Source organism: Bombina bombina, chromosome 4, assembly GCF_027579735.1.
Source record: "Bombina bombina isolate aBomBom1 chromosome 4, aBomBom1.pri, whole genome shotgun sequence".
In the NCBI taxonomy this organism is placed as follows: Eukaryota; Metazoa; Chordata; class Amphibia; order Anura; family Bombinatoridae; genus Bombina; species Bombina bombina.
The window spans coordinates 878,066,905-878,090,085 of record NC_069502.1 but is presented as its reverse complement, the minus strand read 5'-3'; positions in this window follow the sequence as shown (position 1 = coordinate 878,090,085).

Here is a 23,181-nt window from a genome sequence, read left to right as displayed (position 1 = left end):
TCTGATATACACTCACAACGCTCTGAAATGGTGGCGAGGGATGTGCTGTCTGAGGGAGAAGTTTCCGATTCGGGAAAGGTTGCTCCTCAGACAGACTCAGATACGTTGGCGTTTAAATTTAAACTAGAACACCTCCGCTTATTACTCAGGGAGGTATTAGTCACTCTGGATGACTGTGACCCTTTGGTGGTCCCAGAGAAATTGTGTAAAATGGACAAGTACCTAGAAGTTCCTGTTTACACTGATGTGTTCCCGGTCCCTAAGAGGATTGCGGATATATTAACTAGGGAGTGGGATAGACCAGGTATTCCGTTTGTTCCCCCTCCTGTTTTTAAGAAAATGTTCCCCATATCTGACACCACGCGGGACTCGTGGCAGACGGTCCCTAAGGTGGAGGGGGCTGTTTCTTCACTTGCATAACGCACAACCATACCAATTGAGGACAGTTGTGCTTTTAAAGACCCTATGGATAAAAAATTAGAGGATTTACTTAAGAAAATTTTTGTTCATCAAGGTTTTCTTCTCCAACCTATAGCGTGCATTGTTCCCATAACTACTGCAGCTGCTTTCTGGTTCGAGGCGCTGGAAGATGCGCTCCAGACGGAGACCTCATATGAAGATATTATGGACAGAATTAAGGCTCTTAAGCTGGCTAATTCTTTTATCACAGATGCCGCTTTCCAACTAGCTAAGTTAGCGGCAAAGAATTCAGGTTTTGCCATTCTGGCGCGCAGGGCGCTATGGCTCAAGTCTTGGGCGGCCGATGTGTCATCAAAATCCAAACTGCTGAACATCCCTTTCAAAGGAAAGACCCTTTTCGGGCCTGAATTGAAAGAGATTATCTCAGAAATCACTGGGGGAAAAGGCCATCCTCTCCCTCAGGACAAATCATTTTTGTTCCTTTCGAAATTTCAGGAGCGGTCTTGCTTCATCCTCCCCTGCTCCGAAGCAAGAGGGTAACACTTCACAACCCATGGCAGCCTGGAAACCTTACCAGGGCTGGAACAAGGGTAAACAGGCCAAGAAGCCTGCAACTGCCCCCAACACAGCATGAAGGGGTAGCCCCCGATCCGGGACCGGATCTAGTAGGGGGCAGACTCTCTCTCTTTGCTCAGGTCTGGGCAAGAGATGTACACGATCCCTGGGCCTTAGAGATTGTATCCCAGGGATATCTTCTAGAATTCAAGGACTCCCCTCCAAGGGGAAGGTTCCATATTTCTTGTCTGTCTACAGACACGACAAAGAAAGAGGCGTTCTTACGCTGTGTAGAAGACCTACATACAATGGGAGTGATCCACCCAGTTCCAATTGCAGAACAAGGGCTGGGGTTTTACTCAAACCTGTTTGTGGTTCCCAAAAAAGAAGGAACTTTCAGACCAATCCTGGATCTCAAAATTCTAAACAAATTCCTCAGAGTCCCATCATTCAAGATGGAGACCATTCGGACAATCTTACCAATGATCCAGGAGGGTCAATATATGACTACCGTGGATCTAAAGGATGCGTATTTACACATTCCTATCCACAAAGATCATCACCAGTTTCTCAGGTTCGCTTTTCTGGACAAGCATTATCAGTTTGTGGCTCTCCCTTTCGGGTTGGCCACTGCTCCCAGAATTTTCACAAAGGTGCTAGGGTCCCTCCTGGCGGTGCTAAGGCCGCGGGGCATAGCAGTGGCGCCTTATCTAGACGACATCTTAATTCAGGCGTCAACTTTCCAAAGAGCCAAGTCTCACACGTAAATTGTAGTGGCCTTTCTGAGGTCTCACGGGTGGAAGGTGAACATCAAAAAGAGTTCTCTCTCCCCCCTCACAAGAGTTCCCTTCCTAGGAACACTAATAGACTCGGTAGAAATGAAAATATTTCTGACGGAGGTCAGAAAGTTAAAACTCTTAACTACTTGCCGAGCTCTTCATTCCATTCCTCGGCCATCTGTAGCTCAGTGCATGGAGACAATCGGATTAATGGTAGCGGCAATGGACATAGTCCCTTTTGCACGGATACACCTCAGACCACTGCAACTATGCATGCTTAAACAGTGGAATGGGGATTATGCAGATTTGTCTCCTCAAATACAGTTGGACCAGGGGACCAGAGATTCTCTTCTCTGGTGGTTGTCTCAGGATCACCTGGCTCAGAGAATGTGTTTCCGCAGACCAGAGTGGATCATCGTAACGACCAACGCCAGTCTGTTGGGCTGCGGTGCTGTCTGGGACTCCCTGAAAGCTCAGGGCTTATGGTCTCGGGAAGAAGCTCTTCTCCCGATAAACATTCTGGAACTGAGGGCGATATTCAACGCTCTTCAGGCATGGCCTCAGCTAGCTGCGGCCAAATTCATCAGATTTCAGTCTGACAACATCACGACTGTAGCTTACATCAACCATCAAGGGGGAACAAGGAGTCCCCTAGCAATGATGGAAGTAACCAAAATAATCAGGTGGGCGGAGGATCACCTCTCAGCAATTCACATCCCAGGAGTAGACAACTGGGAAGCGGATTTTCTAAGTAGTCAGACTTTTCATCCGTGGGAGTGGGAACTCCACCCGGAGGTATTTGCCCAGCTGATTCAGCGATGGGGCACTCCAGAATTGGATCTGATGGCGTCCCGTCAGAATGCCAAACTTCCTCTTTATGGATCCAGGTCCCGGGATCCCCAGGCGGCGTTGATAGATGCTCTAGCAGCGCCTTGGTCCTTCAATCTGGCCTATGTGTTTCCACCGTTTCCTCTCCTTCCTCGTCTGGTTGCCAGAATCAAGCAGGAGAGGGCCTCTGTGATTCTAATAGCGCCTGCGTGGCCACGCAGGACCTGGTATGCAAACCTAGTGGACATGTCATCCGTTCCACCATGGACTCTGCCAATGAGGCAGGACCTTCTACTTCAAGGTCCTTTGAAACATCCAAATCTAATTTCTCTGCGTCTGACTGCTTGGAGATTGAACGCCTAATTCTATCTAAGCGTGGTTTCTCTGAGTCGGTTATCGATACCCTGATTCAGGCCAGAAAGCCTGTCACCAGGAAAATCTACCATAAGATTTGGCGAAAATATCTTTGTTGGTGCGAATCCAAGGGTTACTCATGGAGTAAAATTAGGATTCCCAGGATATTGTCCTTTCTCCAAGAAGGATTGGAGAAAGGATTATCAGCTAGTTCCTTAAAAGGACAGATATCTGCTTTGTCTATTCTTTTACACAAACGTCTGGCAGAGGTACCAGATGTTCAAGCGTTTAGTCAGAATCAAGCCTGTTTATAGACCTGTGGCTCCGCCATGGAGTCTGAATTTAGTTCTTTCAGTTCTGCAAGGGGTTCCGTTTGAACCTTTACATTCCATAGATATTAAACTTTTATCTTGGAAAGTTTTGTTTTTGGTAGCTATCTCTTCTGCTCGAAGAGTTTCAGAGTTATCTGCTTTACAGTGTGACTCACCTTACTTGGTGTTCCACGCAGATAAGGTAGTTTTGCGTACCAAACCCGGTTTTCTTCCTAAGGTTGTGTCTAATAAGAATATTAATCAGGAAATTGTTGTTCCTTCCCTGTGTCCTAATCCTTCTTCGAAGAAGGAACGTCTGTTACACAATCTTGATGTGGTTCATGCTTTAAAGTTCTATTTACAAGCAACTAAGGATTTCAGACAAACAACTTCATTGTTTGTCATCTATTCTGGTAAAAGGAGAGGTCAGAAGGCGACTGCTACCTCTTTCCTTTTGGCTGAAAAGCATCATCCGTCTGGCCTATGAGACTGCTGGCCAGCAACCTCCTGAAACAATTACTGCTCATTCTACCAGAGCAGTTGCTTCCACATGGGCTTTTAAAAATGAGGCTTCTGTTGAACAGATTTGTAAGGCAGCGACTTGGTCTTCGCTGCATACCTTTTCCAAATTTTACAAATTCGATACTTTTGCTTCTTCGGAGGCTATTTTTGGGAGAAAGGTTTTACAAGCAGTAGTGCCTTCCGTTTAAGGTACCTGTCTTGTTCCCTCCCTTCATCCGTGTCCTAAAGCTTTGGTATTGGTATCCCACAAGTAAAGGATGAATTCGTGGACTGGATACACCTTACAAGAGAAAACAGAATTTATGCTTACCTGATAAATTACTTTCTCTTGTGGTGTATCCAGTCCACGGCCTGCCCTGGCTATTAAGTCAGGTAGATTTTTTTGTTTAAACTACAGTCACCACTGCACCCTATGGTTTCTCCTTTTTCTTCATAACCTCCGGTCAAATGACTGGGGGGTGGAGCTAGAGGGGGAGCTATATGGACAGCTCTACTGTGTGCTCTCTTTGCTACTTCCTGTTAGGAAGGAGAATATCCCACAAGTAAAGGATGAATCCGTGGACTGGATACACCACAAGAGAAAGTAATTTATCAGGTAAGCATAAATTCTGTTTTTCTAATCCGGTTTGGGGCCTAAGGGGTTAATCATCCATTTGCAAGTGGGTGCAATGCTGCTTTAGTCTCTTATACACACTGTAAAAATTTCGTAGAGTTTACTACTTTTTAACACTGTTTTGCAGTTTAAGTGGTAGTTTTTTTCTCTTAAAGGCACAGTACCGTTTTTGTTTAATTGCTTTTTCACATTTATTAAAGTGTTTTCCAAGCTTGCTGTTCTCATTACTAGTTTGTTAAACATGTCTGACATAGAGGAAACTCCTTGTTCATTATGTTTAGAAGCCATTGTGGAACCCCCTCTTAGAATGTGTACCAAATGCACTGACCTTTCTATAAGTTATAAAGATCATATTATGGCTTTTAAAGATTTATCACCGGAGGTTTCTCAGACTGACAAAAGGGAGGTTAAACCACCTAGCTCTCCCAATGTGTCAGAACCTATCTCTCCCGCGCCAGTGACGCCAAGTACATCTGGCGCGTCCAATGCGTTTACCTTACAAGACATGGCGGCAGTTATGAATCATACCCTCACAGAGGTATTGTCCAAACTGCCAGGGTTACAAGGAAAGCGTGACAGCTCTGGGGTTAGAACAAATACAGAGCTTTCTGACGCTTTAGTAGCTATGTCTGATATACCCTCACAATGTACAGAAGCTGAAGCAGGAGAGCTTCTATCTGTGGGTGACATTTTTGATTCAGGGAAGGTGTTACTTCAGTCTGACTCTGAAATGACAGCATTTAAATTTAAGCTTGAACACCTCCGCTTGTTGCTCAGGGAGGTTTTAGCGACTCTGGATGACTGTGATACTATTGTAGTCCCAGAGAAATTGTGTAAAATGGACAAATACTTTGCAGTGCCTGTTTACACTGATGTTTTTCCAATCCCTAAGAGGTTTTCAGAAATTATTACGAAGGAATGGGATAGACCAGGTGTACCGTTCTCTCCCCCTCCTGCTTTTAAAAAGATGTTTCCCATAGATGCCGCTACACGGGACTCGTGGCAGACAGTCCCTAAGGTGGAGGGAGCAGTCTCTACCCTAGCTAAGCTTACAACTATCCCCGTCGAGGACAGTTGTGCTTTCCTAGATCCAATGGATAAAAAATTAGAGGGTTTCCTTAAGAGAATCTTTATACAACAAGGTTTTATTCTCCAGCCTCTTGCATGCATTGCCCCAGTCACTGCTGCAGCGGCTTTCTGGTTCGAATCTCTTGAAGAGGCTCTACAGGTGGAGACCCCATTGGATGATATCCTAGACAGGCTTAAAGCCCTTAAGTTAGCCAATTCATTTATTTCTGACGCCGTTTTTCATTTAACAAAGCTAACGGCTAAGAATTCAGGTTTTGCCATTCAGGCGCGTAGGGCTTAAATCCTGGTCAGCTGACGTTACTTCAAAGTCTAAGCTTCTCAACATCCCCTTCAAAGGGCAGACCCTATTCGGGCCTGGACTGAAGGAGATCATTTCTGATATTACTGGAGGAAAAGGCCACGCCCTTCCCCAGGATAGGTACAACAAATTAAGGACCAAACAGACTAATTTTCGTTCCTTTCGAAACTTCAAGAGTGGCGCAGCTTCAACTTCCTCTACTGCAAAATAAGAAGGAAATTTTGCCCAGTCCAAGCCATTCTGGAGACCTAACCAGGCTTGGAATAAGGGAAAGCAGGCCAAAAAAACTGCTGCTGCCTCTAAGACAGCATGAAGGAGTAGCCCCCGATCCGGGACCGGATCTAGTTGGGGGCAGACTTTCTCTCTTCGCCCAGGCTTGGGCAAGAGACGTCCAGGATCCCTGGGCTCTGGAGGTTGTTTCCCAGGGATATCTTCTGGATTTCAAAGCCTCATCTCCAAAGGGGAGATTTCATCTCTCTTACGTTGCGTTCAAGACCTACTGGTTATGGGAGTGATCCACCCAGTTCCAAGGGAGGAACAGGGGCAGGGATTCTATTCAAATCTGTTTATAGTTCCCAAAAAGAGGGAACTTTCAGACCAATCTTGGATCTCAAGATCCTAAACAAATTTCTCAGAGTCCCATCCTTCAAGATGGAGACTATTCGAACCATCCTACCTATGATCCAGGAGGGTCAATATATGACTACCGTGGACTTAAAGGATGCTTATCTCCACATTCCGATACACAGAGATCATCATCGGTTTCTCAGGTTTGCCTTCCTAGACAGGCATTACCAGTTTGTGGCTCTTCCCTTCGGGTTAGCCACGGCACCAAGAATCTTTACGAAGGTTCTAGGGTCCCTTCTGGCGGTTCTAAGGCCACGAGGCATAGCGGTTGCTCCTTACCTAGATGACATTCTGATACAGGCGTAGAATTTTCAAATTGCCAATTCCCATACGGACATTGTTCTGGCATTCCTGAGGTCTCACGGGTGGAAGGTGAACGAAGAAAAGAGTTCTCTCTCCCCTCTCACAAGAGTTTCCTTCCTAGGAACTCTAATAGATTCAGTAGAAATGAAGATTTTTCTGACAGAGGTCAGGTTGTCAAAGCTTCTAACTTCCTGCCGTGCTCTTTATTCCACTTCTCAGGCGTTAGTGGCTCAGTGTATGGAAGTAATCGTCTTAATGGTAGCAGCAATGGACATAGTTCCGTTTGCCCGCCTACATCTCAGACCACTGCAACTTTGCATGCTCAATCAGTGGAATAGGGATTACACAGATTTGTTCTATCTGCTAAATCTGGGTCAAGAGACCAGGGATTCTCTTCTCTGGTGGCTATCTCGGGTCCATCTGTCCAGGGGAATGAGTTTCCGCAGGCCAGAATGGACTATAGTGACGACAGATGCCAGCCTTCTGGGCTGGGGCGCAGTCTGGAACTCCCTGACGGCTCAGGGTTCGTGGACTCAGGAGCAAGCCCTCCTTCCGATAAACATTCTGGAACTAAGAGCGATATTCAATGCTCTTCAGGCTTGGCCTCAGCTCGCTGCGGTCAGGTTCATCAGATTTCAGTCGGACAACATCACGACTGTAGCCTATATCAACCATCAGGGGGGAACAAGGAGCCCCCTGGCAATGTTGGAGGTCTCAAAGATAATTCCATGGGCAGAGGTTCACTCTTGCCATCTCTCAGCTATCCATATCCCAGGAGTAGTGAACTGGGAGGCGGATTTCCTAAGTCGGCAGACTTTTCATCCGGGGGAGTGGGAGCTCCATCCGGATGTATTTGCCCAGTTGATTCAACTATGGGGCAAACCAGAACTGGATCTCATGGCGTCTCGTCATAACGCCAAGCTTCCTCGTTACGGGTCCAGGTCCAGGGATCCCAAGGCAGCGCTGATAGATGCTCTAGCAGCGCCCTGGTCCTTCAGCCTGGCTTATGTGTTTCCACCGTTTCCTCTGCTCCCTCGTCTGATTGCCAAGATCAAGCAGGAGAGAGCTTCGGTGATTTTGATAGCTCCTGCGTGGCCACGCAGGACTTGGTATGCAGATCTGGTGGACATGTCATCCTTTCCACCATGGACTCTGCCGCTAAGGCAGGACCTTCTACTTCTAGGTCCTTTCAAACATCCAAATCTAATTTCTCTGAGTCTGACTGCTTGGAGATTAAACGCTTGATTCTATCAAAGCGTGGTTTTTCCGAATTGGTCATTGATACCTTAATTCAGGCTCGAAAGCCTGTCACCAGGAAAATCTATCATAAGATATGGTGTAAATATCTTCATTGGTGTGAATCCTAGGGTTACTCATGGAGTTGTCAGGATTCCTAGAATCTTATCCTTTCTCCAAGAGGGATTGGAGAAAGGATTGTCAGCTAGTTCCTTAAAGGGACAGATTTCTGCTCTGTCTATTCTTTTGCACAAACGTCTGGCTGAGGTTCCAGACGTTCAGGTGTTTAGTCAGGCTTTAGTTAGAATCAAGCCTGTGCTTAAACCTGTTGCTCCGCCATGGAGTTTAAATTTAGTTCTTAAAGTTCTTCAAGGGGTTCCATTTGAACCTTTGCATTCCATAGATATTAAGCTTTTATCTTGGAAAGTTCTGTTTTTAGTAGCTATCTCCTCGGCTCGAAGAGTTTCAGAGTTATCTGCTTTACAGAGTGATTCACCTTATCTGATTTTCCATGCAGATAAGGTAGTTTTGCGTACCAAACCTGGGTTTCTTCCTAAGGTAGTATCTAATAAGAATATCAATCAGGAGATTGTTGTTCCTTCATTATGTCCTAATCCTTCCTCAAAGAAGGAACGTCTTTTACACAATCTTGATGTGGTTCGTGCTTTAAAGTTTTATTTACAAGCTACGAAGGATTTTCGTCAAACATCTGCTTTGTTTACTCTGGACAGAGGAGAGGCCAAAAGGCTTCAGCAACTTCTCTTTCTTTTTGGCTGAGAAGCATAATCCGCTTAGCTTATGAGACTGCTGGCCAGCAGCCTCCTGAAAGAATTACAGCTCATTCCACTAGAGCGGTGGCTTCCACATGAGCTTTTAAAAATGAGGCCTCTGTTGAACAGATTTGTAAGGCGGCGACTTGGTCTTCGCTTCATACTTTTTCTAAATTCTACAAATTCGATACTTTTGCTTCTTCGGAGGCTATTTTTGGGAGAAAGGTCTTACAGGCAGTGGTGCCTTCCGTTTAAGTTCCTGCCTTGTCCCTCCCTTCATCCGTGTCCTAAAGCTTTGGTATTGGTATCCCACAAGTAATGGATGAACCCGTGGACTGGATACACCTTTACAAGAGAAAACAAAATTTATGCTTAACTGATAAATTTATTTCTCTTGTGGTGTATCCAGTCCACGGCCCGCCCTGTCATTTTAAGGCAGGTGTTTTTTATTTTTAAACTACAGTCACCACTGCACCCTGTAGTTTCTCCTTTTTTCTTGCTTGTCTTCGGTCGAATGACTGGGTGTGGCAGTTAGGGGAGGAGCTATATAGACAGCTCTGCTGTGGGTGTCCTCTTGCAACTTCCTGTTGGGAAGGAGAATATCCCACAAGTAATGGATGAACCCGTGGACTGGATACACCACAAGAGAAATAAATTTATCAGGTAAGCATAAATTTTGTTTACCTTCAGATATCCTCTGCAGTACACGTACCTGCACTGCATGGACTCTACTGGATACTGTTGCAGCTTGATGCCTGGTAAGCTGGTGGAGGAGTGTTACTTTATGTAAGTGACCTACCACTTCACTTATACTGTACAGCCCAAAGGCTATTTATAGATACTGACACAGGTACAGCATAGCCAGAGGACTTAGCCTGCTCTCCTTCTGACATACTTACATTAGGTGTCAGAGAATTTAACTGGCTTAGTGAAGAAGGCTCTACCTATTTTTTACATCAGTGTATGTCTGTTTTTCCCCTCATACTCTGCTATACTAATAGTTAATACACACGATGGAGCCCTTTTAGAAGAGTCATCTGCTGATAATCCTCCCTGTACATTATTATGTATGTTTTGCAAGTCTGTTCCAGTGTGTCAGGTCAATTAAAGTGAATGTAAATTTTTCAGTTATTCACAATAAATATGGCTTCTTATTAACTCTATTGTTGAAACCGCATTATTATTATCTTAAAATATGCAAAATATAACATTATATTATAGTTTTCAACTTGGCTCCGTTTTCAGTTAGAGCTCCTCCCATCCATTACTTCCCTTATTTCCTTTGCATAACGTATAGAGCGGTCCCACTCGCTCTATGATGTATTGGCAAAGCGCGTTCACGATCTCTCGTTTTTGTGCGCATGTGTTTCAAATCTACTGCCGATTTTGCGTTGATAAACTATTGTGAATCTAGTAAGCTTATGGCTGCGGCCTTTTTATGCGCATGCTTAAAGCGTGTACGCGCAGCGCATCGAAATACAACAGCAGTTTGTTTACGCATGCGCATACAAAAAGACGCATGCGTATAAAGTAATAGTGACGTTTTGCAAAAGGGGCTGGACGCCACGGGGTATGACACATTATTAGTTTATTAAAGTGTCAATCAAAGTACTAAACGCGGACCAAAATGGCGGGCGGAGGGAGAGAGCAAGACGATTAGAACTAAATAAGTATATATATCGATATAATATAATGTTTAAAAAAAAACGATGACTTAAACTTATGCTAATTTTTAGAGATAAAGCAGTTCGGATTGTCTACTATCAGTGACTTTACATCCACTTTAATTCTGTGAGAGCTGTTTAACTAAATTTTTGCATGCAAATCACCTGCAACCTTCTACTTCATATAAAGAGTATTGTCCTGTGTATGTCACTCAGCGGGCTACTACTGACTTCACCCCTGATCTTAAAATTAGCTTCCAAGCCTATAGCAGAACATTTAGCGGCTATCCCCAAACCAAGTAAAGGTAAATGCAAATCTGGGGATTTACCTCAATTTTTTTATGAAAACATGCAGAATTCTTCCCCTCAGCCTCTGATGGAGGATTTTCATTTGGTGAACAGGATCCTGTTCCTGATTCTGAATATGACAATACTTTCAGATTTAAAGCGGAGCATATCCGTAACTTACTACATGAGGTTTTGAGAAATCTTGGTATTTCTGAGGAAAAGCCTGCTAAAAACAAACATGTAAATCAGTTAAATATTGTTTTCAAGACTCCATCAAAAATTACAGAGGTATTTCAGGTTCCTGATATGGTCTCTGACTATATAGCCAAGGAATGAAAAAAGCCAGGCGTGCCTTTTTGCTTCTTTCTTCAGGTTTAAGAAAATGTACCCCATTCCAGAATACATAGGATAGCACTTCTTTCAGAGATCCAATGTACTGCAAACTGGAGTCTTTCTTAAGAAAACTCTTCAGACTAGTCTTCTGCTTAAACCAACAGTTTCTATCATCTGTGTGGCTGCTGCAGGGACCCTTTTGTGTGATTCATTATAACATAGATTTTCACAGTCTCTGCTTAAAAAACTGATTTACATATCTGAGCAGGCTGCTTCAAAGCAGAGAGTTAATTACTCATGGCAGTAAATCTTCTAGGGACAAAAGTGCTATCTGGTCCATCTATTACTCTCAGATCTGGCTTTTCAAAAGACTGCATTTGTACATTCTCAGCCAGACTGACTACAATCTCAGCAGGTGATCAGGGGGTGGGACTGACAGCTGTTAACGGTGATGCCTCTCTGTGTGCTGGGTTATGATTGGTTGCTAAGATCATCGCTAGGGGGCGTGCAGTGAGCTGACAAGAGAGATGGGCAGTTTTCAAAACCACTTTGCGTGGGAAAAAAGAGAGTTTTTCTTTTACAAAGATATGACGAGTCCACGGATTTCATCCTTACTTGTGGGATATTAACCTCCTGCTAACAGGAAGTGGCAAAGAGCACCACAGCAGTGCTGTGTATATATAGCCCCTCCCTTCCCCTCCACCCCCCAGTCATTCTCTTTGCCTGTGTAATACTAGGAAGACATGTTAAAGTGAGGTGTTAGTTTTAGTTTCTTCAATCAAGAAGTTTTTTATTTTAAATGGTACCGGTGCATACTATTTTCCTCAGGGGGATATGAAAGAAGATTTCTGCCCTGAGGTTTGATGATCTTAGCATTTGTAACTAAGATCCACGCTGGTTCCCACAAGACTTCTGAAGGTAACCATGAGACATCTTCAGTGTGGAGACGGTTTCATGCTACAAGCAGCATTAAGGTATGTGCAGCCTTTTTTTCTGAGGAGACTTGGTGTATCAGAACTGGCTGGCATTATTTCCCTGTATGGGACTGGGGTAAGCAGTAAAACCTATTTTACTAAGAGGGGTGTTACTGGAGTCCCTATATTATATTTTTCATTAGTTGATATTTGGGCATTATGTGACATGGGAGACAATATAAAAAACGATGTTTTATGTTTTTTATTTTTGGCACTTAACTTATTGGTTTTATGCTTGAGGGTTATATTGTGTGTGTATTTTTACTTTAGTGCAAAACCGCATTGCCATGCGGTGTTGTTTGGGTCTACTCCGACTTTTAACCTTAAGGGGCATAGCCTATTTTGGCGCACTTCCTTCACGCTCGCTGGCTCCTGGACTGTGTAGCTGGTCTGAAGGGTTGGAAACTTGATTCGAAGATCCCTTGGGGCAGGTAGGCGCCACAGCAGAGCTGTGGCGAGGTGCAGAGGGTATTTTTTATCTATTTTTTGACTACATGTTGATATAAGTACTTCTAAAGCTTTATTTCTGCCCTTGCTTCTGGGTGCAGTAATTTTTGGATTAACCAACAATATTAAGTTAAATTTGAGAATAATTTAACGTTTTTTGTGCATTTTGGAAAAATTGTTCACTTTTTCTTTTCTTAAAGGCACAGTACACATTTTTTCTAATGTTTATTTTATGCTATAAATAAGTGTTTAAATGACTTTTGTGGTATTACTAGTCTGTTCAACATGTCTGACATTGAGGTTTCTCATTGTTCTATGTGTTTAGAAGCTATTGTGCAACCCCCTCTAACATTGTGTAACTTTTGTACTGAAAGGGCTTTACAATGTAAAAAGCATATTTTAAATAAAGTAAGTGTGCCCAAGGATGATTCTCAGTCTGAAGAGAAGAGTTGCAACCTTTAACGCCCACACAAGCAACGCCTAGTACTTCTAGTGCGTCTAATTCCTTTACTCTGCAGGAGATGGCTGCAGTTATGTCAACTACCCTTCAGATGTATTGTTTAAATTACCAGTGTTGCAGGGTAAACGCAGTAGGTCAAGTATTAATGTAAATACTGAATCCTCTGATGCTTTATTAGCCATTTCCGATGTTCCCTCACAGTGCTCTGAGTTGGGGATCAGGGAATTACTGTCAAAGGTTGAAATTTCTGATTCAGGGAATGTTTTGCCTCAGACAGATTTGGATGCTATGTCATTTAAATTTAAGCTTGAACACCTCCGCCTGTTGCTTAGGGAGGTTTTAGCGACTCTGGATGATTGTGATCCTATTGTGATTCCTCCAGAGAAATTGTGTAAAATGGATAAATATTTGGAAGTTCCTACTTACACTGATGTTTTTCCGGTTCCTAAGAGAATTTTGGAAATTATTAGTAAGGAATGGGATAGACCAGGTATACCGTTTTCTCCCTCCTAATTTTAAGAAAATGTTTCCTATATCAGATACCATTCGGGACTCATGGCAAACGGTCCCTAAGGTAGAGGGAGCTATATCTTCCCTAGCTAAGCGTACTACTATACCCATTGAGGATAGTTGTGCTTTCAAGGACCCTATGGATATGCCCTACCTCAGGATAGGTTGGTTAAAATGAGGGGTAAACAGAATAATTTTTGTTCCTTTCGGAACTTTAAAGGAGGACCCCCCGCTTCTTCTTCTTCCTCAAAGCAGGAAGGGAATTTTTCCCAATCTAAGGCCTAGATTTGGAGTTTGGCGTTAGCCGTGAAAACCAGCGTTAGAGGCTCCTAACGCTGGTTTTGGCCGCCCGCTGGTATTTGGAGTCAGTGATTAAAGGGTCTAACGCTCACTTTTCAGCCGCGACTTTTCCATACCGCAGATCCCCTTACGTCAATTGCGTATCCTATCTTTTCAATGGGATCTTCCTAACGCCGGTATTTAGAGTCGTTTCTGAAGTGAGCGTTAGAGCTCTAACGACAAAACTCCAGCTGCAGGAAAATAGCAGTAGTTAAGAGCTTTTTGGGCTAACGCCGGTTTATAAAGCTCTTAACTACTGTACTCTAAAGTACACTAACACCCATAAACTACCTATGTACCCCTAAACCGAGCTCCCCCCACATCGCCGCCACTCGATTAAAATTTTTTAACCCCTAATCTGCCGACCGCCACCTACGTTATACTTATGTACCCCTAATCTGCTGCCCCTAACCCCGCCGACCCCTGTATTACATTTATTAACCCCTAACCTGCCCCCCACAACGTCGCCGCCAGATACTTAAAATAATTAACCCCTAATCTTCCGACCGCAAAGCGCCGCCACCTACGTTATCCCTATGTACCCCTAATCTGCTGCCCCTAACACCGCCGACCCCTATATTATATTTATTAACCCCTAATCTGCCCCCCTCAACGTCGCCGACACCTGCCTACACTTATTAACCCCTAATCTGCCGAGCGGACCTGAGCGCTACTATAATAAATGTATTAACCCCTAAAGCTAAGTCTAACCCTAACACTAACACCCCCCTAAGTTAAATATAATTTAAATCTAACGAAATAAATTAACTCTTATTAAATAAATTATTCCTATTTAAAGCTAAATACTTACCTGTAAAATACATCCTAATATAGCTACAATATAAATTATAATTATATTATAGCTATTTTAGGATTAATATTTATTTTACAGGCAACTTGGTAATTATTTTAACCAGGTACAATAGCTATTTAATAGTTACCTAGTTAAAATAATAACAAATTTACCTGTAAAATAAATCCTAACCTAAGATATAATTAAACCTAACACTACCCTATCAATAAATTAATTAAATAAACTACCTACAATTACCTACAATTAAACTAACACTACACTATCAATAAATTAATTAAACACAATTCCTACAAATAAATACAATTAAATAAACTAGCTAAAGTACAAAAAATAAAAAAGAACTAAGTTACAAAAAATAAAAAAATATTTACAAACATAAGAAAAATATTACAACAATTTTAAACTAATTACACCTACTCTAAGCCCCCTAATAAAATAACAAAGCCCCCCAAAATAAAAAATTCCCTACCCTATTCTAAATTAAAAAAGGTAAAAGCTCTGAACAGGGCCCTTTGCGGGGCATGCCCCAAGAATTTCAGCTCTTTTGCCTGTAAAAAAAAACATACAATACCCCCCCCCCAACATTACAACCCACCACCCACATACCCCTAATCTAACCCAAACCCCCCTTAAATAAACCTAACACTAAGCCCCTGAAGATCTTCCTACCTTGTCTTCACCATCCAGGTTCACCGATCCGTCCTGAAGAGCTCCTCCGATGTCCTGATCCAAGCCCAAGCGGGGGGCTGAAGAGGTCCATGATCCGGTCAAAGTCTTCATCCAAGCGGGGCAGAAGAGGATCTTCCATCCGATTGAAGTCTTCATCCAGGCGGCATCTTCTATGGTCTTCTATCCGGAGCGAAGCGGCAGGATCCTGAAGACCTCCAGCGCGGAACATCCATCCGGCCCGACGACTGAACGACGAATGACTGTTCCTTTAAGGGACGTCATCCAAGATGGCGTCCCTCGAATTCCGATTGGCTGATAGGATTCTATCAGCCAATCGGAATTAAGGTAGGAATTTTCTGATTGGCTGATGGAATCAGCCAATCAGAATCAAGTTCAATCCGATTGGCTGATCCAATCAGCCTATCAGATTGAGCTCGCATTCTATTGGCTGATCGGAACAGCCAATAGAATGCGAGCTCAGGGCAGCAGATTTGGGGTACATAGGGATAACGTAGGTTGCGGCGGTTTACGGAGCGGCAGATTAGGGGTTAAAAAAAATATGCAGGGGTCAGCGATAGCGGGAGCGGCAGATTAGGGGTTAATAAGTGTAAGGTTAAGGGTGTTTAGACTCGGGGTACATGTTAGAGTGGTGCAGACGTAGGAAGTGTTTCCCCATAGGAAACAATGGGGCTGCGTTAGGAGCTGAACGCTGCTTTTTTGCAGGTGTTAGGTTTTTTTTCAGCTCAAACAGCCCCATTGTTTCCTATGGGAGAATCGTGCACGAGCACGTTTTTGAGGCTGGCCGCGTCCGTAAGCAACTCTGGTATCGAGAGTTGCATTTGCGGTAAAAATGCTCTACGCTCCTTTTTTGGAGCCTAACGCAGCATTTGTTTGAACTCTCGATACCAGAGTTAAATTTATGGTGCAGCCAGAAAAAAGCCCGCGGAGCGTTAACAGCCCTTCTAACGCCAAACTCCAAATCTAGGCCTAAGTCAGTCTGGAGACCCAACCAGAACTGGAATAAGGGTAAACAATCCAAAAAACCCACTGCTGGTCCTAAGACAGCATGAAGGGGTGGCCCCCGATCCGGGACCGGATCTAGTAGGGGGCAGACTTTTTTTTCTTTGCTCAGGTTTAGGCAAGAGATGTTCAGGATTCCTGGGCACTAGAAATAGTGACCCACGGTTATCAATTGGAATTTAAGGATTTTCTCCCAAGAGGGAGATTTCATCTTTCAAAATTATCTGCAAACCAGATAAGGAGAGAGGCGTTCTTACGCTGTGTAAAAGACCTTTTTACTATGGGAGTAATCTGTCCTGTTCCAAAATTGGAACAGGGACAAGGTTTTTACTCAAACCTATTTGTGGTCCCCAAAAAAGAGGGAACGTTCAGACCCATTTTGGACCTCAAGTGTCTAAACAAATTTCTAAGAGTTCCATCATTCAAGATGGAGACAATTCGAACGATTTTGCCAATGATCCAGGAGGGTCAATATATGACTACTGTGGATTTGAAGGATGCTTACCTTCATTTTCCAATCCACAAAGATCATCATCTGTTTCTAAGGTTTGCCTTCTTGGACAAACATTATCAGTTTGTGGCTCTTCCTTTCGGGTTGGCCACAGCACCCAGAATCTTCACAAAGGTTCTAGGGTCTCTTTTGGCGATTCTCAGACCGCAGGGGATAGCAGTGGCGCCTTATCTGGACGATATTCTGATTCAGGCGTCAACATATCATCTGACAAAATCTCACACGGACACAGTGTTGTCTTTTCTGAGAACTCACGGCTGGAAGGTGAACATAGAGAAAAGTTCACTTGTTCCACAGACAAGGGTTCCATTCTTGGGAACTCTGATAGACTCGGTAGCCATGAAAGTATTTCTGACAGAGGTCCATTCCTTGCCATCAGTGGCTCAGTGTATGGAGGTAATCAGATTAATGGTAGTGGCAATGGACATCATTCCGTTTGCTCGCTTTCATCTCAGACCACTGCAACTGTGCATGCTCGGTCAGTGGAATGGGAATTATGCGGATTTAACTCCAAAGATAATTCTGGATCAAGAGACCAGAAACTCTCTTCTTTGGTGGTTGTCGCCGGATCATCTGTCCCAGGGGACTTGTTTCCGCAGACTCTCGTGGGTGATAGTGACAACAGATGCCAGCCTTCTGGGCTGGGGTGCAGTTTGGAATTCCCTGAAGGCTCAGGGTGTTTGGGCTCAAGTGGAGTCTCTGCTTCCAATCAATATTTTGGAACTGAGGGCAATATTCAATGCGCTTCAGGCGTGGCCTTAGTTGGCTTCGGCCAAATTCATCAGATTCCAGTCAGACAACATAATGACTGTGGCATATGTCAATCATCAGGGGGGAACAAGGAGTTCCTTAGCGATGATAGAAGTATCCAAGATAATCAGTTGGGCAGAGGCCCACTTTTGTCATCTGTCAGCGATCTACATCCCAGGGGTAGAGAACTGGGAAGCAGATTTTCTAAGTCGACAGACTTTTCATCCGGGGGAGTGGGAACTTCACCCGGAGGTATTTGCCTCATTGATTCTCAGATGGGGCAGACCGGAATTGGATTTGATGGCATCTCGTCAGAATGCCAAGCTTCCAAGATACGGATCCCGGTCAAGGGATCCTCAGGCCGAACTGATAGATGCCTTGGCAGTACCTTGGTTGTTCAGCCTAGCTTATGTGTTTCCGCCGTTTCCTCTCCTCCCACACGTGATTGCTCGAATCAAACAGGAGAGAGCTTTAGTGATCCTGATAGCGCCTGCGTGGCCACGCAGGACTTGGTATGCGGATCTAGTGGACATGTCCTCTCTGCCACCGTGGAAACTTCCGTTGACACAGGACCTTCTCATTCAAGGTTTTTTCCAACATCCAAATCTAATTTCTCTGCAACTGACTGTGTGGAGATTGAACGCTTGATTTTATCGAAGCGAGGATTCTCTGATTCAGTTATCAATACTTTGATTCAGGCTAGAAAGCCTGTCACTAGAAAAATCTATCATAAGATATGGCGTAAATATCTTTATTGGTGTGAATCCAAGGGTTACTCATGGAGTAAAGTTAGGATTCCTAGGATTTTGTCTTTTTTCCAAGAAGGATTGGAGAAAGGGTTATCAGCAAGTTCCTTAAAGGGACACATTTCAGCTTTGTCAATTCTGTTTCACAAACGTTTGGCAAATGTATCAGATGTTCAGTCTTTATGTCATGCTCTATCTAGAATTAAGCCTGTATTTAGACCTATTACTCCTCCCTGGAGTTTGAATTTAGTTCTTCGAGTTCTGCAAGGGGTTCCGTTTGAACCTATGCATTCCATAGATATTAAACTATTATCTTGGAAAGTTCTGTTTTTGGTTGCTATTTCTTCTGCTCAAAGAGTTTCTGAGCTTTCAGCATTACAGTGTAATTCGCCTTATCTCATATTTCATTCTGATAAGGTGGTTTTACGTACCAAACCTGGGTTCCTTCCTAAGGTTGTTTCGAATAAGAATATTAGTCAGGAAATTGATGTTCCTTCCTTGAGTCCTAATCCTTCTTCTAAGAAGGAGCATCTGTTACATAACTTGGACGTGGTCCGTGCCTTAAAGTTTTACTTACAGTCAACTAAGGATTTCCGTCAATAATCTTCATTATTCATTGTTTATTCTGGAAAGCGTAGGGGTCAGAAAGCTACGGCTACCTCTCTTTCTTTTTGGCTGAGAAGTATCATCCACCTGGCATATGAGACTGCTGGACAGCAGCCTCCTGAAAGAATTACGGCTCATTCTACTAAGGCTGTGGCTTTCACATGGGCTTTTAAAAATGATGCATCTGTTGAACAGATTTGTAAGGCTGCGACTTGGTCGTCCCTTCACACTTTTTCCAAATTTGATACTTTTGCTTCTTCTGAGGCTATCTTTTGGGAGAAAGGTTCTTCAAGCAGTGGTGCCTTCCGTTTAGGTTCCTGTCTTGTCCCTCCCTTTCATCCGTGTCCTATTGCTTTGGTATTGGTTTCCCACAAGTAAGGATGAAATCCGTGGACTCGTCATATCTTTGTAAAAGAAGACTAAATTTATGCTTATCTGATAAATTACTTTCTTTTACGATATGACGAGTCCACGGCCCACCCTGTTCTTTATATTTTTTTGTAAACTTCAGTCACCTCTGCACCTTTTTAGCCTTTCCTTTTCTCTTCCTATACCTTCGGCCGAATGACTGAGGGTGGAGGGGAAGGGAGGGGCTATATATACAGCTCTGCTGTGGTGCTCTTTGCCACTTCCTGTTAGCAGGTGCTTAATATCCCACAAGTAAGGATGAAATCCCTGGACTCGTCATATCGTAAAAGAAAGTAATTTTTCAGAAAAGTACAAATTATTTCACCATTCGTTTTGCTCATTGAAATGATCCCAGTTAAACAACGATATAGAGTGCTGGTCCCCCGTGACAGACATCATCAAGATTAATGTAAAAAATATGTACATGGCGGTGCTGGCAGGAAGAGCCTTATGATTAAATCTTGGTCAGCAGACATTGTATCAAATAATAGGTTAATGACTCCTTCCAAGGGAAGGTTTTATTTGGTTCAGGTTTGGACTCCATTTTTATGACCGCTACTGGTGGGAATGGAGCTTATCTCCCTCAGGACAAGAAATCTATGGGAAAGAACTGGCCAGGTAATCTGTTTTGTTTCTCTGGAAATCAGAAGTCCTCATCTTCTCAAAAGCACTCCAAGCCTACCTGGAAGTCTGGTTCTTCATGGGCAAAGAACAAGCAGTCCAAAAAGTCCAACGCCAATACCAAATCTGCATGAAGGTGCGACCCCCAGACCAGAATCTGTTCTCCTAGAGGGCAGACTGAGCTTCTTTTTCTCAAAAGACCTGGTTCAGGTCAGTCCAGGACCCCTGGGTCCACAACATAATTTCCCAGAACTACAGAATAGGCTTTTGGTCCATTTCTATCAGTAGCTCAGTGCATGGAGGTAGTGGGTCTTATATTAGCTGCTTCAAATGCAATTCCTTTTCCCCGTCTCCACTTGCGAGCCGATCAATTGTCTATGCTCAATTAGTGGTCAAAGAATTATCTGCACTTGGATCAACAGATTGCGCTGGATTTCTCAGTCAGGTAATCTCTCACTTGGACCCTTGGGGCATCTTTTTTTCTTTGTCCGTAATGAGTTATTGTGAAGACAGAAACCAGTCTTTCAGGCTGAGGGGCAGTCTGGGATTCTCAAAGAGTGCAAGGAGTTTGGTCTCTAGAGGTGAGGTTACCAATCAACATTCTGGAACTCCAATCAATTATTTGGCTTTTCAGTCCTGGCCCCTCTTGAAACAGGAAAAGTTTATCCGTTTCCAGTTGGACAATATCACGGTGGTGGCCTACATAAATCATCAGGGGGTACCCATAGTCCACTAGCTATGCAGGAAGTGTCTCAGATTCAATCTTGGGCACAGAGGAATCTACCAGCAGTTCACATACCAGGTGTGAACAAATGGGAAGCGGATAACCTCAGCCATCAATCAGTCCATCCAGGAAAGTGGCCTCTCCATAAGGACATTTTTGATTGCTTAGTGATCAAATGGGGTGTCCCGGACATAGATCTGATGACCTCTCACTTAAATCAAAAGCTTCCAAGGTATTGTGCAATATCAAGAGATCCAAAGGCTCAAATAATAGACACCTTGGTATGCCTGTAGAACTTTCATCTAGCATATCTGTTCTTCTTCCTAGAGTAATTGCTTGGATCAAACTGGAGTCAGCTTTAGTAATCTTGATTGCTCCAGCCTGGCTCCGTAGAACATTGTATGCGGATCTAATGCAGATGTCCTCATCTTCTCCATGGCTTCTTCTTCTGAGACAAGATATGCCTCTTTTCTATCAGGATCTGAAATCTCTACATTTAACAGTGTGGAGGATGAATGCCTAGTTTTGAAACCGAGGTTTCTCAGATTCGGTCATTGATACTTTGATTCAAGCCAGAAAAACTGTTACACAAAACAAAACTTGAAACAAAATTAGGAGGGCATATTTTGAATGGTGCTCTTCCAGAGTGTTTTCTCTGTATTCCTTTAGGATTCCTAGAATTCTTCAGTTTTGACAAGATGACATTGACAAGGGTCTGTATGCAATCTCCCTAAAAGGTCAAATTTCAGCTTCATCTGTTCTCTTTCATATAAACTTAGCAAAACTTCCTGATGTTCAGACTTTTGTCCAGGCGCTAGTAAGAATTAGGCCAGTTATGAGTCCTATTTCTCCGCCCTGGAATTTAAATCTAGTTCTTTATGTGCTACAAAGTCCTGCATTTGAACCGATGCTTTCCATTGATATTAAACTTTTATCTTAGAAAGTTATTTTCTTCTCCTCAGCTAGGAGAGTTTCTATGTTGTCATTCTTGTGATTCTCCATTTTTAATTATTCATAAAAATAAGGCTGTACTTTATACAAAATATGACTTTCTTCTTAAAGGGACACTGAACCCAAATGTTTTCTTTTGTGATTCAGTAGCAGGGGTGTCCAAACTTTTTTTAAAGAGTGCCAGATTTGATGAAGTGAACATGTGCGAGGGCCGACCATTTTGCCTGACATTCTATTAAACCATTTAAATTAAATACAAATTAACTATTTTATGCAAAGTTTATTGAAAACGGCATACTTTTCATTTTGTGACTTGGATGACAAATCTAAACCGGTGTTAAATCACTCTGCCTTTAATATAAAAAAAAACAGGAAGCTGAAATATGTCAGGAACATTGTAAAGTACATTACACAAAGTAATAAAGGTTGTCTGTCAACTTTTAAGTTAAAAAAATGTGAACCGGAACATAACACCAAGTATACATGTGTTCAAATATATTTATAACTGATTAAGACCAACTGGCATTAACTGAGATTTTACAATGTATTCATCTCAATTGAAAAAAAAAAACTTGCCTGCACTAATGTGAATCTCTTGAAACTGGCTCTTATCCAGTTGGCGGTAAAAGTTCACAAGAGAGAGCTGTTGGTGACGACTGCATAACTCGCTGTCACAATGCAGCTCAATGAGCTTGAGCTGCAGCTGATCTGGAGCATCGTCGGGGTCAACAGAGAATGGAGAGGAGAAAAGGCTGATCTCCTTTTCAATAGCTGCAAAATCTTGAAAGCGCCGTTTAAACTCCCCAGCCAGAGATGCAATGTCTGCTGCATACCTGCTCGTTTGCGCACTGATATTATCCTGTGGAAAACTGTTCATTATCTCCTGCAACGCTGAAAAATTTCTTCTTCTTCAATAGCCCTTAATGGTCGCCCTTGTGGCTGTGTGTGGAGGCGCAGGGAGAAGGAAAGCCCAAATCTCGCGACATCCGAGATCTTGTGAGATTTGTGCTTTCCTTCTCCCTGTGCCGGCTGATGACGTCAAGTCCCATGGCGAGAGATCCCAGGAGTCCTGAGCGGCACTCGGGGACTCACTAGGGGGGCCGTAAGATCTATATTTGGGCAACTTATCTGTGGGGCCTTATCAGTCCGGAACGCGGGCCGCAATTGGCCCGCAGGCCGGACTTTGGACATGCCTGAGTTAGAGCATGCAATTTTAAGCAACTTTCTAATTTACTCCTATTATCAATTATCTTTATTTGAAAAAGAAGGCATCTAAGCAAAGGAGCCAGCCAATTTTTGGTTCAGACCCTGGATAGCACTTGTTTATTGGTGGGTGAATTTATCCACCAATCAGCAAGAACAACCCAGGTTGTTCATCAAAAATGGGCCGGCATCTAAACTTACATTCTTGCTTTTCAAATAAAGATACCAAGAGAATAAAGAAAATTTGATAATATTAGTAAATTAGAAAGTTGCTTAAAATTGCATGCTCTATCTAAATCACAAAAGAAAAAATTTTGGGTTCAGTGTCCCTTTAAAGGACCACTGTAAGTTAAACTGATTGCGCTCTTTTTGGTTTTATTAAACCTTTCCTAACATATTTCTAATAGCATGTCTTTTTCAGTTTCCTACCTGATTGCT